Raw genomic sequence first — 17,893 nt, forward strand, 5'->3', positions numbered from 1 at the left:
GTGGCCACAGTTTACGCCCTAGGAAGCTAAAGTTTGGCATGGAGGTCAAGTGTTTGGTGTGCGTGTGTGAATGCATAAACGCAAGGACGCATGGGGGTACTAAGTCACAGCTTTTGCTAATTTGTGCTTAAAAAAATACTGTTGGCATCACAAATTAAATTCCAATAATCTACTAATCTACAAAACCAGTTTTTGGCTGTTTGAGCAATGAGGGGCACATTAAAAAAATGTCAAAAAATGATTTTTAGCAATTATAAACTTTATTTGACTTTACAATTGTATACAGTACACATTTATATTGTACAAGTGAGTGCAGGTGCAAGAAAGGTAGGCCATAAAAAATGAAAAATGTCCACATGTATATCAATATGTAGAGTCCATCATGCCAGAATACTCAAGCCATGAAGATTATAGCAGCTTGGCCTGAAGCTCCGTCTTCTGTCCCCCATCAAAACTGTTGGGAATACATTCCAGTTGGGCTGTACTGGTACATCATTCTTGGACTTGCTGATATCTGTAGAAAGATGTGCAGCAAACATGTATTCATGTATGCACAACATGTATTTACTTATGCATGTATATAAGAATGTATTTCAAAATGTATTTAAAAAGTATTTACTTAAAAAAAAAAACAGAGCAATATTGACATACAAACATTTTAGGGACACACAGTAGACCTCCAATGAAATTATAATTGCACTGCTTTGTAAATAGTAAGAACCTTCATCACAAACCTGACGGGGCAGTACTAGATGCCCACGGATCCACTTGCTGTCCCTCTCTCTGTCCTTGAATGTTTTCTTCCTCGTCCCCCTCTTCTTCATCCTCGTCACCCTCTGGAATATCACTCTGTGTCTGAGCCCTCACTTTCATCACATGCCCTCTCTCCAACCTCCACCGACTCCTCTGGCTCTCACTCTTCCTGCTCCACAACTCCCTGATCTGCAGTTTTTCTCTCTTTTTTGTTTACTGGGTCAAAAAAAGGACACTATGTCCCTTACTTGTTTGATGATAAATATTAGAAATAAAAACGTAGGGGCATGCATTACAATTTGTTTCCTAACCATCCCTCCTTACTCAAGACATATGGCTGCAGCCTGGAGCATTCTGTGTCATGCCATCCCGCCTGGTACCATCCCCGAGCTTCTGCTTTTCAAAATAAAAGCTTGCGTCTGTTTGCGTCAACTATCATGCTAATGAATAAAATACTTGAAATGTTTGGTGTTTTTTTTTAACTAAACAGTAATGGCTGTCATACAAATAAATAAAATACTTCAAAAAATATGTCTACAAGATAAATGCAGACTATCATACTTATGAATGAAAATGTCCGTCTATAAAATAATGCAGATTATAAGCAAACTAAAAAAATTCTTCTGCCATCCCACCTGGTGCCTCTATGGCCCTGAGCTTCTACTTTTCAAAACAAAAGCTTGTGTCTGGAATAAAATACTTAAAAAAATATCTCTCTTACTTTTACTTTTTGATGTAAACGCTTGCAACAACTATCATGCTAATGAATAAAATACTTGAAACAGCATTAGCATTGTTAGCATCTTGTAGGCTACTTTTCGCAAAGTGATGCATGCGCGACTCAAATCTGCACTCAACTCCCATCGGGGAGAGACAGCAGGCTATGGGTGCGGTCTAATTTACCCGTGCAGAATGTTGCGTTGCACATGAGTTCTGCTTTAGGCGCTTGTGTGTAAAATCATAACAAATTCATATTTTTTGTTTGGACAGCACAGGGGTAGCTAGGGACATGTCTACAGAGGCACGAGCCTCGCTAGGCCTCCGTGTAGAACCGCCACTGAGCTACAGAGCTTCAGCACAGACCTTGGTTACAGCTTGGCTGTACCAGTGGCAGTTAGAAGATGTGTTTAGCTGCTACAGAGGTGCCGGCTATGTTGCTTCGCATGCTGCTCCTTCTTTCCCCGACCCCCCTACAGAGGTTGACCTGTTTATGACGTGTTTACCTGAATCTTTCTGCTGGTTTAATATCGCGTCCACATCTGAGACGGGTATGGCTGCAGCCTGGAGCATCCCATCTCGTCCGTCCCGTCTCATCCGGTCTCGTCTCATGCGAGGTGTGTCCAACGGTAAAACCAGAGGGTCAAAATTACGATATCGCGAATAATTTTCCAGATGGAGTCACGGGTAAATTCGTGACCACAGTTGTTGCAATCAATTTGAAAAACGTTAAAAAACTGTTATAGTAACCATTTTGCCATACATAGTTTGCTCATTTCTGAATGTTATGCTTGTGTTGTTCCATATTAACGTGGCTACATCTGATGAAACCTGCATCAGCGACGCAGCCGATTCTGCGACTAACGCAGGACCTCCTGAGGAGGAATAACAATCTACGATCTGCACACACAACAACAAGACTACGAAAATAAACATGTTACACTCTTTCCAAGACTTTTTAATTGTATATTCTATATTGTTTTCACACTTCACTGGGACATTGCTGCAAATAACTGCTTATCAGCATGGCGAGAGCATTCGACTGTAGCTCTAGGCTACAGTCGCTGCCTCGGCTGTCGGCTCTCTGGGACCCGGGGCAGAATGCTGTCGGGTCTCTGGGACCCGGGGCAGAATGCGGTCGGGTCTCTGGGACCCGGGGCAGAATGCGGTTGTAGTTTTCTACTACCGCGGCATCGGCCTTCGGGTCTCTGGGACCCGTCCTGTATTCGACTGCGTATCTCTGCTGCCCCGGTCTTGGGCCAGGATGCGATTGTATTTTTCTTCCACAGCGGTTCTATCGTATTTTGTGTTGTATTGTATGAAAGGGGGAAAGAAATTAAAACCAAACCTAACTTAAATCAAAGTTGCAGCTATAGAAGGATTTTTTAGTTGCCTATCATCTGCATTTTTTTATAGACGAACACGTATTTAAGTGTTTTTATTCATCAGTATGATAGTCTGCATTTATCTTATGTACATGTTTAGTTTTAAATTGCCGTTACATAAACAGTAACGGCAATCATGCATATGAATAAAATACTTTCAATATTTTTTTGTTTTTTAATTTAACAGTAACAGCAATCACACAAATTAATAAAATAATTTAAATATTTAGTGTTTTCTTTTCTTTTCCAAGTACCCAGATAGCTCAGTGTGTAGAGCGGGTGCCCATAATTAGATGTTTGCTCCTCGATGCAGCGGTCTCTAGTTCGAGTCCGGCCTGCGACCCTGTACTGCATGTCTCTCTCTCTTGGTGTTTTTTTTTTAAACTAAACGTTAAAACCAAATATTAAAAGTATTTTATTCATTAGCATTATAGTTGACGCAGGTTTATTTTATTCCAGACGATAGTCTGCATTTATCTTGTCAACAGAACCATCCATCTGGAAAATTATTCGCGATTTCGCATTTTTGACCCTCTGGATTTACCGTTGGACACACCTCCGTATGAGACGGGACCGGATGAGACGGGACGGACGAGATGGGATGCTGCAGGCTGCAGCCATATACTCTTGCCACATCTTGGTAGCCCCCAGTGACCTGCTAAATATATTAACTGACACTAACTTCAGATAAGTGGAAATTCAGTCCAGCATATGACTTTGACATGCATATTCTACATATAGTAAAGAAAAAGAGGATGTGCTTCTAATTGTACAATCAGCCTGATCAATATGCTGGCACTGCCTATTATGTCTAGAATGGGCCCATTGGGTCTGTAGATACCAGAAGGTAATGAAACAGTAATTTTATTAGTACTTTAAATAAACTGACCCTTTAAGTAGCCTGGGAAGAGAGGCAGCTGTGTTTTTGAGTGGGGAAAAGCTTACCTCCAGGAAGCATAGAGTCCCACAATACAATACCCCAAATATGCTGTCAGTGTTGTTGACTATTTTTGTTAGTTGAATTTATCATTTATTTATTCATTTTTACAGTACAACATCCTTTCCAGTTAATGGTGGTTTATCTAACTACCATAACACATGGTATAGTACAATAAAAGGAGTTTCTATTGCAGTGACTAAAACAGCAGCTGGGTAATTTGTCCACCATGGCAGCATCCCATAAAATATACAGCTACTACCACAGCCCGTAAGCTGGTGTTGAGTAATAGACGGGAAGGGTTGCATTAAACAGCTAGCTACAGAGCTTACGTTGCCACGAATGCAGAATTCCAACCATAGATATGGAACGGACTATTTTCTTTAGCGGAAGCTATATTTATATCAATAAACTCCTATTTAAGTCAATATCTTGTGTCAAATTATTAATTTATTTGGTAAGTAGCCATGTAATAAGCAGGATAATGTAGAGCGAGGCTTCGTGTCGGGGTCCTGATCTGCCTAAACGGGTTGTATTTGCTACAACAACCGCCTCACTCCACATTATTCCTTACCTGTTTCCTTCCCAGACTCTGTCTTAATCACATAAGTTGTATTTTTAGAATATGAAGTGTGAATGAGGCAAACTCAGTATACATGTAAGGTGTTTTGTGATTTTGGAGAGAATTGTGTGAGCGTCTCCACCAGCTTAATCCATGCATATTTGCCCTCTGTAATGTTTATGGGCCAACCTTGGAGCTGAAATGTAAAAAGAAGCCAATGTATAAATTGTTCTGTGTGCATAGAAAGACTATTTTACCCCGTGTTGTCTTCTCAGGTTAAAATTGACCCGGCTGTTTTGCCAGTTTATAAAGCATACAAATTATCACCCAATTCTTTTGTGACATCGCCTTAGCCAACTTCATTCCAACTCATTACCCCTAATTTTAAACTCTTTTTTCTTAAATTCACGGTCACCTAATTTATGTGAAATTATACCTAATTTGAGTTTTAAAAAAAGCAGAGTAGCAAATTTTGAATTAACTGACTAGATTAAATTCACAGAACGTATGTTGATGGTTTATCACAGACTGATATCAAAGTTCAAAGTATTACTGTTTACAAATCATTTCAGTTTGTTAATGGATCCTACCTTTTACTTGCAAAGAGCGTTATATAGAACCATTCATGTCATTTTTGGGCAATTTGGTTGAATGAAACCCATATTTCTAAGATAGAAACTTTGTAAATGGGTTCAATTTGACCCACAGACAACAGTAAGGTTATTATTAGCCAAGTTAAGAGACAGCTGTCATTTGGACTTGTCATGGCAAGAGAAAGCAAAGGTGGAAGCACTAAAGCTAATGATGGCTCAAGCCAGCATGTAAAAAAGCGGCCGTCATGAACAACATTAATTACACCTGTGCTTTTTCTCAGAGCAAGTCAAAAAGTCTGCTGTGCCTGTAAGGCACAACTGACCCAGGACCGCACATGCAGGGACACTGACTTTCATCTGTTTAAAGGGAAAATAGAGAAAAAGAGAATATATGCACACTGGAAACGTTAGTAGAAAGAAAAGTAACATTTCAAACCTGTAAGATAGAGGCATGACATTGACTTAATCTTGCTGATGTCACAGTCATGTGATGACACTAACAATACGACCCTCGTAATATATGATCAAAAATCACAATAGTTGCAAAATGTTTACAAAAATCACAACAATAAAGCATACACAATACCTAAAGATATATATGCACATATGTACTTATATTTAATTGTAAATATTTTAAAAAGAGGGGTACAGGATAACACGACAACAGCACACAATGTTCAATAGACTCAACGGACCAGTAGTGTCTAGTGACATTTCCACTGTGTTCCACTGTGTTTCCATGTAATCACACATTTCATGATATATTAGTGTTATGTTATTTTATTTTATAATATTTTGTTTATACACTGTATATATACAGTATATCTTTTACTTTATGTGTTTCACAAACAAGCACGTGTCCCTCTTTTTGTAAAGGCCTTTCCTGTTATGCTCACTCTACATAAAACGCTACATTACTTCCAGCAAACGTCAAGCAAAGAGGACGAGACATGGGAACTGACCACAGACTGTTGCCTTGGGTTCATTCACACACAGGAAAAAACGACATTTGGCATTAAAAAAAAGGTATTTCTTTATATACATTCCATAGTTTTGGTGCTTACAAAAAGCGTAATATTATTTACAGATAGAATATGGACAGCGCTGTGAACGATTTAGTGAGTCACAAATAACACAGAAGAGCATATTACGGTAAGCGTACCTGACTCATTTCCGTTTCCTGTGCCTGTGTGTTGGTTGCGTGTTGGTTGCTCTGCTGCTCACGACATACCAGTTCAGTTTGTTAGATTTGCTATTACAGCGGCTAACTGTCGCTAAACACTTATTCTTATAGCAGTTCTGCCTAAGCACTCACATATCTTCTCTTTTTTTAGCGACTTTTGTTAAATAACAGCTGTTTTAACGCTTGGTAGCTAACGCTACCTTACTTTAGCTTAGCTGCTAACGACTTTACTTAGCATTTTATTTATGTGGGGCCCCCTCTCCGATTTTTCTTCCCCCGTCTCGGTTGAGATGTTTATTACTCCCCTAAACCCTTTTAAAGCGGTGATGGCGTGTTAAAAAGTGAAAGTTTATTTTTTTGGACGGGGGAGGCGGGGCTTAGAAATTTGAAGCCCCGGACCGCCCATGAAAATCAGCCCCGCATTTTTCCTGTGAAAACCTCCCCCCGGTAGTCAGCACGGGGGGGCCTGAGCCTATTTGGGCCTCTGGTATTTCCCTTTCCCGAATTTCCGGGAGCAGTCAACATAGTGGGGGGGTTTTAACTGGCGGGGACGGGGAAAGAAACAGTCGTAAGTTTTCCCAAAGGCTCGGACCGCCACCACCTTGCGTTTCTAAAAAATTTTCCCCACCAAAACCCCCCCCCCCAAAAAAACCAACTCGGTTCCCGCAGCTCCTTTCCCGAAAACTTGAAGTTGCAAAGCCCCGGCCGTATTTTAATGCCCCGGGGGGGTTTAGAGCAGGCGACTTGATTCTTATCGAAACTGCTGGCAAGGAAAAACGTAAACGGGAAAGTTTTGTTTTCACTTTGGCGTTATGACTCCCTTTTCCCGCAATCGGAGGTTACTAAGTTTAAATTTTTAATGGTGTTTACAAACCGAAGTAAATTGTGGGACACCGAAATTTTTTCCCCTCGGGAACCCCCCCCCCAAAATCTAACCACGATGAAACTATACCGCAGTCGCCCCATTTTCGCCGCTGGCTATCAAGGGGGTTGTCCAGATTGATGTGGGCTTTGGGTGGATCACTGGCATTCTTTCGGGGGAAGACCTGGCTAAATTGGGCCGAGACGGAATTCATCCCACTTGGACGGGAAACCCGCTCTCTTTTCTAGAAACATTGACAATTGTATTGGGGGACCAAATCCTTGAAAAATCCTTTTTTTGGGGGACCGGGGAGGCAAGTCCCAGTCAAAACCCCCCCTTTTCTTTTCCTTTATTCCAGGTGTTTACCAAATAAAAACCCCCCTAGTGACGGTTTTGCCTGCCCCCCACCTTTAAAATTTTTTAAAAACCCAAAGGTAAACGAAGAGGATGTGCATAAAAAACCTCAAAACCTTTAAAACCAAACAATGCAAAAAATTTAAAAAGAATAGGAGAATTAAATTTGGACTTTTAAAACACCCAATCCTCCTCTTCAAAGGGGGTTTACAGTAAATGAATTAATATCAGTTTCTAATTTGTTTTTTTTTTGGTTTTTACAAAAACCCGGGCTTTTAAGGGGAAATTTTTTAGTTTTAAATGAGTCCCCCCCCCCAGCCCTTTTAAATACTAAACTTTTCCTCGGGGCACAGGCCAGGAGGTGGATTTTGCGCTATTTTTGATTCCCTTCCCTAATTAGCTCTCCCCCTATAAAAATTAAAACCCATTTGAAAGTCTTTTTCCTTAGTCTTTCACCCCTTTGGGAATAAAATGCCCCCTTTCTATTTTTTTAAGTTTTACCGGCCCTGGCCCTACTCTTTTTTTTAAACCCCAAATTTCCCGAGTTTTCCTATCAAACAGGGGCAAAAAAAGGGAAAAAGTTATTATTTGGGGATTTTAAAAAATTTCAGGGGCATGAAAATGATGGCCTTAACACGGGCTTTATCTCTCTTTTGGGATTCTATTGGCTTCTCTCAAAGTGTAAAAAAACCGACTCCCTTTTTAAACCCCCCACCCTCGACTTTTTCGGGTTTATATGGTTTTGGGAAATTAAACATTTAATAGGTTCCCACAAAAACCCTTTTTTTAAATCGGGAACCACTTTTTTGATAATTTTTGGAGTTTATACTGCAAACTACACGCCGTTAGGCAAAACATCCTATACAAATGTCTACTGAAGTGCTGAAAGCAAAATTTTAAAAGGATACGTTTGGGACCCTTTTAATTTCATTCCCAAAACCCCCAAATTAAGGGAGGACTCCTTTTCTAAGTCCCCCCCCAAATCGTCATTTTTTTTGATAGTGCGCGGGCTCGCTACAAAATGACTCTAGACTCTTTTTGCCCCTCTAAAAAAGAAATAAAAAAAAAAAGGTTAGCTCATGGTATAACCTGAAACCCCCAAATTTTAAAGAAAATTCCGGGGAAACCTTAGAAGATCGGCGCTCCACCAAATTTGGAAAAATTCCTTTTTAACCGGGAAAAATAGTCTTAAAAGTATGGAAAGGCCCTCCGTAATGCCAGACCGCGAAACTACCGTCATTGATGGGGAAAATAGGAAAAACCCCCCAGGTTTCTTTCATTTACTGTCCAGGCTAACAAAAGGGTCACAGCTTACTGGGGCCAATTTCCCCATAGCTCTTAGTAGTACGATTTTATGATTCTTAAATGATAAAATTATAACTATAGAAGAAAAATTCACCAAGACCCCCTTTTAAACCCCTGGCCATTTACTTTCTCTAAACTCAGGAACCTTAAAAACAGCTGAAAACACCAACCCATTTTTAACTGTTTTTCTTCATTGATCTTTATAAATTTTAAATTTTTTCCATTTTTTCCCTTCTCTAAGCCACCCCCTGCCTCTTGACCCCTTTCCCCACTGGGTTTACTTAAGAATTTTTTCCCCTTTATAAACACTTCCCTACAAAAATTAAATAAATTTTGTCTTTATTAACAGGCTATGTACCACAGCATTTTTAAAGTAGCTGAAATTACCCCTTTTCTGAAAAAAAAACCCAAAACCCTTTGACCAGATTTTAAAAAGCCCCCAAATAGCCCTATTCCAAACCTTCCCTTTTCCTACGTTTCTTGAAAAAGCGGGTCCCCAAACCCGCTTTTTCCTTTCGGGCATAGCAACAGCTTTTTTGGGATTTTCGTCAGGTTTAGAGTTCATCATAGACAGAGCCCGAACTTGGGGAAAATCTAATAAACCCCAAATTGGCTTCAGAAAAAGGCCTTATCTCTGTACTTGTGTTATTAGATCTTAGCGCTGGGATTTGAAAAACCCTTGACCATTTTTAAATCTTATTAAAGGATTGGAACATTTTTATTGCATTAAAGGGCTGCTCAAGCTGGGTTTTAAGGGCTTTTATCAATCGTCCCCGTTTTTTAAAGTTAACGATGAATCCTCTGTGCACCCCCCAAAGTTATCCCTGGAGTCCCAAAAAGGACGGGCCGGTCCAATCCCCGTTCACTTTATATATGCTTTCCCTTTAAGGGAGTATTTTTAGGAAAAACTCCATTTAAAATTTCATGTTATGCAATGATACTCAAATTTATCTTTCTCAAGCCGGATGAAACTAACCCCTTTTGCTAAACTTCCAAAAGTGCCTTTAAGAAAATTTTAAAACCCGGAGGGCCCCGTAATTTTCTAATGTTTAAACCCCGAAAAAAACTGAAGTTATTGGGTCTCGGGCCCAACACCTTCGTGACGCCCCTAAACCAAAAATATAGTTACTCTGGATGGCATCACCCCGGCCTCCACCCCACCGTGAAGAAACTTGGAGGGCCTCTTTGATCAGGAAAAGTCCTTTTAATTTCCCCTTTTAAACAAATTTTCCCGGATCCCCCTTTTTTTACCTAAAAAATTTAAAATTTTCAAAAAATCAGGGAAAATCCTGTCTAAAAAAAGATGCAGAAAAAATAGTCCATGCATTTGTTTACTTCTAGGTTGGATTACGCAATTTTTCTTTTTACAGGCCCGCTCCCCCAAAAAAACCATAAAGACCCCTACAGGGTGACCCAAAGCTGCGCACGTTTTTTTTTACAGGAACCAGGAAAAAAAGATCCCCTTTCTCCGTTTTAGCTTCCTTTCCTTGGTTCCTGTAAAATTTAAAAATAGAATTTTAAAACCTTCTTCCCACCTACCTTCCTGGGCGGGTCCATCTTATCTTAAAGAGCTTAGTCCTTACCAAACCCCAGGGAGAACTTTCCTCCCCCGAAGCGGGGGTTTTGGGGGTTTTCCCAGATCTCTAAAATAAAAAAGGAGCCAAGCGTTTTACTATCCAAACTCCTCTCCTTTTGGGAACCCGGTTTTCCCGTTGGGTCCGGGGGCAGACACCGGGCCCCCCACATTTAAGAGTAGGCTTAAGCTTTCCTTTTTGATAAAAACTTATTTGTTAGGGCATAAAATCGAATTGTTAGGGATTTGTAAAATTTTCACATTTTTTCAGAATTTTAAACTAAACATAAATTTTTCTAAAGGGGGAAATTGGGATACAGCCCATCCGGTTTTTGGGGGGAAGGGTTTTGGGGCCCCGGGCCCGGGGTTGGGGCTCTCTTTACCCCCGTCTCTCTTGGTTTTGTTGTAAAATTTTAGACCCGCTGGGGACTTTTTTGATACACTAATTTGGGCATAGAAACCCAATATTGTTAGGGAGTAGTAGTTTTCCCCAATTTTTTAGATTTATTAACCTATAATCAAATTAATAGAACCAAGGGGGACTTGGCCCTACAGCCCGTCCGGTTGGGGAGGGGTTTCTGGCCCGGCCGGGCTGGAGCCTCTTTCCCCCCGTCCTCTTGGTTTTTTTGGTAATATTTTAGACAGCTGGGGGCTTTTTTGATACACTGGCTCCTCTCTCCTCTATCTTTCCATCTTTCATTTTTGTGCTCCATGTCCCCCAAAAAGCTTTTTACTAACCCCATTTCTTGGGGAGCATTCCCCGGAGTCCTTAGTTCTTTTTTTTTCCCCAGCATGTTTTCCCTTTGGGTCCGAGAGGCTCCGAAAACAAAGGGGAGCAGCTATTCCATGGTTCCGCTACATTTCCCGGTTTTCCATGTTTCAACGCTCCAAATGGGGGTGCCCTGCTACGTCCCCCTACGTCCTGGCTACGTCCTGCTGTGGGCCCTTTAATTCTGCACAGCGTCCTGCATGCCAGAAATACCCCCAAAAAAACGCTAACCCAAATCAAATTTTTTTTTTTTTGTTTTGCCACTCTTTTATTTTAACCCCAACCGGCCCGTCAGACCCGCCTACCAAGGGGCCCCGGGGCTGACCGAGGTTTTTTGCCTAAAAGGAAATTTTTTTTCCCCGCCACTGCCCCCTGTTTTCTTTCTCGGGAAAGGGAAAATAGGAAAATTTTGGGTTTCCTTTTAAATTCCGGAGTTTTGGGGCTATCGTAAAGTTCTTGAATAATTCTTTTTATGAATTGATACTATAAAAAAATTTTAATTGAATTTAATTGAAATGTTGCGACCATAGCTTTAAAAAACTGCTGATGCTGGGGGGCCCCCTTTTGGGTTTTTTTGCTTGGGGGCTTGGGGGTTTCGTGAAATTGCGTGATTGGGCAATCCCCAGGGCAGGACGCCCCTTTTTCCCAAATTTGACCCTGGGAAATCTGAGTTCCAAATAAAAAATGGGTTTAAAATTTATTTTTGGATAAACCCCTGGCTAGTTAGCTTATGCTAATTCAACCATGTTTTCATGTTACACTGGTTACAGAAATTGTGCTGAAGAGTGAACTCGTTGGTGGCTCTTTGCTGTCCCTCCGCCTCTCTCTTCTACTTCCAGCCCTGGCTGAATTCAAGTTTCTAAATGTGGCATAACTGAGACATCGAGTACTAGCCAATCACAGCTCAGTTGGAACTGCGTCAAGGCTTTTTTTCATGTAAACTGGGTTGGAAAAACTGCTTTTAAAGTGTAAAATAAAGTTATGATTTTTGCTATGTCAATAAAATTGTCTTGACTTGAATTAACAATGTATTTGATTTAGTTTTCTTTCTCTAAAAGTACAACTGCAGCAAAACACTGATGAAATATAGATAATAAAATCTGGTGCACATTATTGAGTAATGAGAAACATGTCTTTGTGGGCTGGTGTGTGTTCAGTTATGTCCATGTTGTTTATTGTTGGTGTGTTTTATTGGAGTGAGAAATCTGCTGGACTGAGTGTGTAGCAGATTACTGTGTGGATCACTTGACTGCATTTGGCATGATATTTTCTTACAGCAACAGTGGCCTCAAGGCCTAGTTGTGGACATTTTTGTGTGTAATGGATTGGAAAATGTTTAAGGTCAAACAGGAAGGGAATTGGGAGAATTACTTAAATTTTTGGGTCCTTGTAAATTATGGAGTGCGTTCTAGACCTACTCTATCTGTAAAGTGTCTTGAGATAACTCTTGTTATGAATTGATACTATAAATACAATTGAATTGAATTGAAGCATGCAGTGCAGATTTTTCCCTATTTGCCAGGCTTGCCTATGTGTTGGCTGAACAAATAAACAAAGCTAGTGTCAGTAATCTATTGAAAATGACAAATGCATAAGCATACACTAGGGCGTAATTTCCACTGAGGACAGGGGGGATATGTGTATGTGTGTATGTATACATGTACAATGCAGAAATGGGATTCAAATGGTGGAGGACCCCCAGACACCCTGTTTAGTGTATGTGTGTGTGTGTGTGTGTGTGTGTGTGTGTGTGTGTGTGTGTGTGTGTGTGTTTATGTGTGTGTGTCCCACACACTCCTCTACCCAAAGTTATACCCGTGTGTATACCAGTACTTGTAAAGGCTAACAGTGTCATCTTGTATCTCATTTGTGTGTGTGTGTGTGTGTGTGTGTGTGTGTGTGTGTGTGTGTGTGTGTGTGTGTGTGTGTGTTTTTACGTGTGTCAATATGTTTTACAGAGAGTCATGTGTTGCAGCTACTGTATTTCTTGGCGAGGAGCAGGTAGAATTGGTTTGATTTACTATCAGGGGGTGTTAAGTTGGTCTTTAACAATAATGGTTCTGTAATGATGAATTCAAAACTGTGTAATATGTTATGCTGTATTGTACAGATTTTGTTGTCTCTGATGTTAAATGGATCTGCTGGGTTAACAATGGAGGATCCTATTATACCTCTATGTTAAGTCCTTATTAATTTCATTGCATTTTGGTAGCTTTTGGTTTCCTTTCAAACATGAACAAACATGCACAGAAAGCAAGCACAGTCTCACATAATGCCTTGTAATGTTCTGAAGTGTGTTGCACCACTTAAAAATGATCTTTTATTGCCTCAGGTGTGCTGAGTGATGAATAAACTGTGTTTGCAATTTAAACAATTGTGTGGAAGCATAGATTTTTTTTTATTTATTGTACAGTATTTGCATGTAGCACCTTCTTCTCTTGGGATGTGCTTAGGTTGCAAAATGCTGAAATGCAGATGCGGGCAAAGCAATCCCTGAGTGACAGATGTTTATCTATTAGAAAATGTATCTAGAGAGTGGTGTGTGGGAAAGTGAACTCTTCACACGCTGTGAATTGTTCAGTTGTACTTGCCCCAACATGTATACACTATACGCAAACACACATTGTAAATCCTGGAAAGAAGAGCTGCTTCATGTGAGTGTGTTTCAGTGTGTTCCATAGAACAGGTGCAGGTCTTCTGCGTGCTGGCCTTCTCCCATCCAGCAGCCCCCCCCACCAATTCCCCACCATGATAGCTGATTGTGTCATCATGTTTCTGTGGTTGCCAGTAACTGCTGACATGCACAAAGAATGTTGAAGTTCTTCGAAAGTTTAGATTTCACAAAAATGTGTCACCCTTTGATTTCAATCAGTTTACAGCTCATAAGTTCATATGCAGTTTTCTTTATTCAGAACAATGACAAACTAACAAAGCCTGATTCTAATAACAGATGTGATTTGTATCTACATAAGCACATAAGCAAGAGCTTTTTGCTGTTAATCAGAATAAATAAAACAAAAGTAAAGTTTAGCTGTTAAAGTCAACCTCCCACTAACCAAAGTCAGCATGGTTCAACCATACTCATACCTGACAGACAACATAATTTAGAGTTTGGTTTGCCTGGACATGCCATGTAAAACTATGCCATAAAGTATTAAGGGAACTTTGAATGTATAAATAAGTAGTGGAGATTCTTTGTTCTTGATTGTTTTCCCTTTCCCTTTCCCTTTTCCTACGTTGTCTGTGAAAGGAGTGCTGAGCACATTCCAGTGTGTCCCTAGAGTGAGTGTGAAAATTCCAGTGCATGCTTCAGGTTTGGCCTGACGGGAAAAATCATGGACTCTGGGAAAACCCACTCTGCGTTGCTCTATAAAAGGAAGGGAAGAGTCTCGCAGAAGCACTTCAACCTGCTCTTTTTCGAAGGCTCTCTGGACTTGCTTGTCTCTCCAAAGAAAAATGGCTTTGTCACAGAAACGATGCACTCTCCTGCTGGTTGTTGTAGCTGCAGTTTGGATTCAGCTCTATCAAGGTAAGTTAAAGCAAATTTTGTAATGATTAAAGTGGAATAATACAGGATGGTGATACAGAAACAATTCAAAATGCTGTAATAAGAGACTGTACTACTCTCATTCTTACAGATGTTGTGTATGTGTTTAAACTGTGTGTCTAGTTCATGTGGGTGCACACCTAACTGCTTTCTAAAAAACTTTTCCCTGCAGCTCAAGTCTCTATTGGACGCTGCTCATGTCTCAACACAATCAAGTTCATCAAAGGCAACATGTCAGATTTCCAAGTCCTTGAAAGGCATCCTGGATGTGATAACACTGAATTGATGTAAGTTTAAATACAAATGTGAAAACCTGCACCTTCATTTCATGTAGAATCCCATCAGCGTTGTGTTGATTTTGATCCAAAATTGTATTTCTTGTTTTGTGTTTTTTAGTGTAACTATGACCAATGAAAACTCCACCGAGAAATTCTGTATTAACACTCAGGGAAAGATGGCCAAGGCCTTTTTGAAATGCTGGGAAAGGTAAGTTGCACCACGCAAATAATCCACACAATCACTGCTTAGCTGTCACAATGATAACATCACTTCAACTCGACTGACCTTGGAACTAGATTTTAGTTTTAAATCTGACTTTTGAATGAAGTTGTTGGCATTGAATGTTATTTACTTTATACCATCTGAGCTTACATCTGCACTCAAATTCAAGTCTTTTTCAAAGAACGGCATCTGAGCTACACTTACTGGCTGAATCCTCCAGCAACAGTTGGATTTCACACTGCTTTCATTAAAGTCGGGGCAGAAAATGACACCACAAGAATGCTTAATTTGGCCCCAATATGTAGCAAAAGAACATATTTAGCAGAGCCAAAAGCTCCCCCAGAGAAAATCTCCCAGTTTACTCTGAAAAAAACAAAGTCAATGAGACAGAAAACTTTCTGCAAATAAGAAGGGTTTTATTACAAAACGTTGCTCAACATGTGACTCGTTGCACAAACCTCCAGATGTTTTCTATTAGTCCTTTGTCCTAATCCCAGTTTTCGCCCTCCCTCTTTTCAGGATAAACAAAGATGAGAGCCGTAAGATGGAGTGCATTGACAGAAAAAGAAAGTCAGAGTAAAAGTGCAAGAGGGGGAGGCCGGCCTGGGGGAGGAAAGTTATCTGGACCAGAGTCCCAGAGCTCACATGAAGACTGAGAATGGTGAATGCAGAGCTTTCACTGAACTCCTGCACTGGAGAGGATTGGGAAATTACAGTGTGTGTGTGTGGGGGGGGGGGGGGGGATTAACAGCTGGGAGGCAGGAAGGGGAGAGAATGGAGAGCAAGATAAGGTATGGATGTTAAGGGATAGATAATGTAAATACATGTACAGTACTTTTGCAGCAAGTCTGTGTAAGAAGGCCACTGTTGAAATGCACTCACCTTTATTTTTTTGCTTGACGTGTGTTTTATTTAAGTAGATTATTTATTTAAAAGTTTTTTTATTTCTGTATCTATGTTTAATTCTTTTTTTTTTTACAAATGTCGGAGTCCAAGCAAATAAAGCAGATTTTGATATAACTCTGTGATTTCTTTTTGTTTTTATTCCATTTTTCTGCCAAAAAAAACAAACAAATTTAAAATCATTTGTAAGAAAATAACCCATAGGAATCCTGCGAACCATCTGTCTCCAAGTGCTACTTCTTATGGCTCATAATAAAACCTGTGGCTTACCACCAGCATTTCTGCAGCTGAGCAGTCACACAGCATCAAAACAAAAACAGCCATTATTATACAGCAAAGACGCAGCTGGCACTTGAGTACACCGAAGTGACTTTGTTGCAGGGAGTGACAAATTAATTGTTATCATAGAAAACCGCTCTCTCCTCGGGGAGAAAGGGGCTTTGCATGATAACAATTAAATGATGCCCATAAGAAACTGTGACCACAGCTGTTTGCAGCAGCTGCAGGCTGGATGACAGAGGAGAGATGGATTTCTGAAGCATCTCATGCCTGTTGACTGAGGTGAAAAGTGAAGAGTTATGACTGCTAAAGTCCTTAATACTTTGGTCAATAGTGCAACGAGAAAATAATTTGAATTATGTGGTGGAATTTTCTGCTTACGAACACACGCTATGTAAGTTTATTTTACAAATCAATCAGAATTTAACAGAGAAGAAAAAAGGTTGAAGTTTGAGAAGGAGCAGGCGGAAGCATAATGCTCATACAAATCCTGCCCCTTACTCATAATATCATATTAAGACAAAACCAAAAAGATATGCATAGTGATAATCTTAATAATCTTGTTCAGGTCAGTGTCCAACATAACCTTTCCAGGCAGAGGAGTACTTCAGGGAGTCTAGACAGCTGCAGGATAAGGGGATGTTTGGGCAGGCCTGCCACACTTTTGCATGCTTCCCAGAGAGAGAGAGACAGAGATGGCGCCAGTACCCGGAGGTCTGGGTCAGGTCCAAAGCAACAATAAACAACGCTTGCTTGGCTGCTTGATCCCCCCCCCACACTCATCCAAAAATCAACCAAAGCAACAACAGCCAATTTGCCAAAATTATGGCTTCAAAACAGATCAGCAACGTTTTTAGAACGAGTTTTTCCAGCTTTGTCTCCTGGCTAATGTTAAGCCTTTCTGAACAGGCACGACTTAGAAAAGGCTATTCATGCCTTCATTAGTTTAAGACCTCCATCTCTGAATCTTAGGCTGGCTTTTAATACCTAGTAGTGGTGTGACAATTTCACTCTCCTGTTTCTTTGTAACCTTTTCTGATTTTACTGTGTTATATGCTTCATTCTTTTTGGTGTGTCATGTGTTGTTTTGTACTTTCCTGATGTAAAGCACTTTGGATGAAAATCATCATCTCTATAACTTGCTCTCATGCCCACAATTTGTCCTTGTCGTACAACATTTATACATCAAAACGTAGGTATGCTTGTCTATTTTCAGCCAATGTGCTCAATAAGCAATAGGACTTATACATTATGCTCATGGTGTATTTTTGACATACGTCGTTTGCTTGCCACTGCTGTGCCACTGTAATTGCACCTACAACTTTCATACAATATGGCTATTATTCAACTTAATAAATATTAATTTAAACAATGATCACTTTTCCACATTTCTTACAACTTCACCTTTTTCTTACACATTTTAAACAGCAGTCCAGTTTAGCTTTGGCATTTGCTTTTCAAAAAACATTTAATTATTCCACATCTTTCATACATTAGTGGTGTTATTCAACTTGCCAATGAAATTCATACTCATTCCCACTTTTCTCACTACTTCAAATTCTTCTCACAGATTTAAGGTATTAATCCAGTTTAATTTCAATTCAATTCAATTTTATTTATAGTATCAATTCATAACAAGAGTTATCTCAAGACACTTTACAGATAGACCA

General features: G+C 40.0%; 1 long non-coding RNA gene across 1 annotated transcript; it reads right to left on the reverse strand.

The window, feature by feature from the left end:
* Positions 1–422: 422 nt before the first annotated feature.
* On the reverse strand, positions 423–1,009 carry LOC116694822 (uncharacterized). The gene is made up of 2 exons (XR_004333277.1): positions 735–1,009; positions 423–514 (listed from the first exon to the last, which is right to left on the reverse strand). It is a non-coding gene; the product is annotated as an uncharacterized LOC116694822 (long non-coding RNA).
* Between the last annotated feature and the right edge of the window lie 16,884 nt (positions 1,010–17,893).

Source organism: Etheostoma spectabile, chromosome 2 (assembly GCF_008692095.1).
Source record: "Etheostoma spectabile isolate EspeVRDwgs_2016 chromosome 2, UIUC_Espe_1.0, whole genome shotgun sequence".
Lineage (NCBI taxonomy): Eukaryota > Metazoa > Chordata > Actinopteri > Perciformes > Percidae > Etheostoma > Etheostoma spectabile.